This window comes from Nomascus leucogenys, chromosome 5, assembly GCF_006542625.1.
Source record: "Nomascus leucogenys isolate Asia chromosome 5, Asia_NLE_v1, whole genome shotgun sequence".
Taxonomy (NCBI): Eukaryota; Metazoa; Chordata; class Mammalia; order Primates; family Hylobatidae; genus Nomascus; species Nomascus leucogenys.
The window spans coordinates 129,649,093-129,650,658 of record NC_044385.1 but is presented as its reverse complement, the minus strand read 5'-3'; positions in this window follow the sequence as shown (position 1 = coordinate 129,650,658).

Below are 1,566 nucleotides of genomic sequence, written 5' to 3'. Positions count from 1 at the left end.
TAGTAAACACGATGCACAGCCGTGTGCTACTTTCCTGAATCATAAAGTACAATTCCTATTTTACTGGATGCTTTCTCATTACAGACCATATTCTTTAAATTAATCTAGTGCCCAGACTCTATATTAACTCTCAACTCTACAGATGGCTTGGAGGCCTATAAACAATTATAGAAGTTGAGTCCTCTAGCAAAGAAATACATAGATTAATGTTTCGGCAAACTAATTAAGGTAGGAGAGTTTTGAGCCAAAATGTTACCCTAGAGGTTTTTTAAGAAAAAGTCAGAAAAACTCATCACAACTGTTGCTTATAAGTTGCTTATAAACTTATAATCAGAAGCAATTCCAGGGTAGAAAATAGAGATTAAATGAAAAAAGTTAACATCCCTAAAGTAAACTTATCACTGCTGATAACTATCATCATTACTCACAAGACAGAGACTTTGAATGCCCCAGCCACTCCAGGGAGGTCCATTTGCTATTCTAGGAAGACAAGACACTAAAGCTTTGAATCACTAAATGGCAGACTAGTTAACTAAAAGAGCGATGCAACATCTAAAGTTACAACCACATGTATGACAATTAAAGGAGGAAAAAAGATCTTGGCAAAAATATAAAACCTGGCATGACTCCAGCTTTCTCACTATTGGAAACCTCAATACATTCAGGTTTATGCTGCCTAAAAAATCCTAAACTCTAAACTGATTTCAAGGAGATCCAAAGGTTTTGAAAAAGAAAACCCCAGATTGTAGAGGAAATCACAGTGCCAAGGGCTAATAACAGGGAAGCTAAAATAAGAATTAGAACCATGGCTATTTGAGAAACGTTACAGAAGGTTATTCCATAAAAGCAAATGTAAAAATATTATGTAGGATAATAAAATGGCTTATAATAATTATGTTCATGCCATTGCTGTTGCGTTTATATTAATATTCCTTGAAGAAAATAGCTGTGTTGCTATCAAATATGTTCAATCTTTAAAATGTCCTCTTTTTCTAACTAGTATGACAGGTTTTACTGTAATATTAATTGAACTTGGGAACAACACCTCATTCCCTCTTCTGGAGGCTCTTGGTAATTCACCTATATCCATTCTAAATGTAACTGTCTTTTAACCTAGCCTGTCTCTACACAATTGTGACTATAATGACCAACGGCAATGTGTCTGTATCTCTGATAACTTTGGTAACTATCACACAGTGCAACAGATGGATTTAATCAAACTTATAAGTAAAATACATCTAAAGTAGATTCTAGTGGCATGTGTAGGCAAACATTATGAATGAGTTTACACAGAGCAAGTGTGCAATGTTTCATCTTATTGAATGAACTCAGCCAGCCTAACTAAATGGTGTCCCATAAGAACCTTGTAAACCCAGTTCCTCCGTGGGTGGTGGCCTCCTGTTCTCTTACTAGACTCCAGTGTGGCATGATTCTTGACACCATCTACCTCATGTCCCTCAGCTAAATTGCAGCATATGTGGCCCTAATCTCTTCCATGTGAAGGGAAATATCATTTATAAGTGTACTGGGGACTTCTGCATCTTATGCAACAGCAGCTGGAAACTT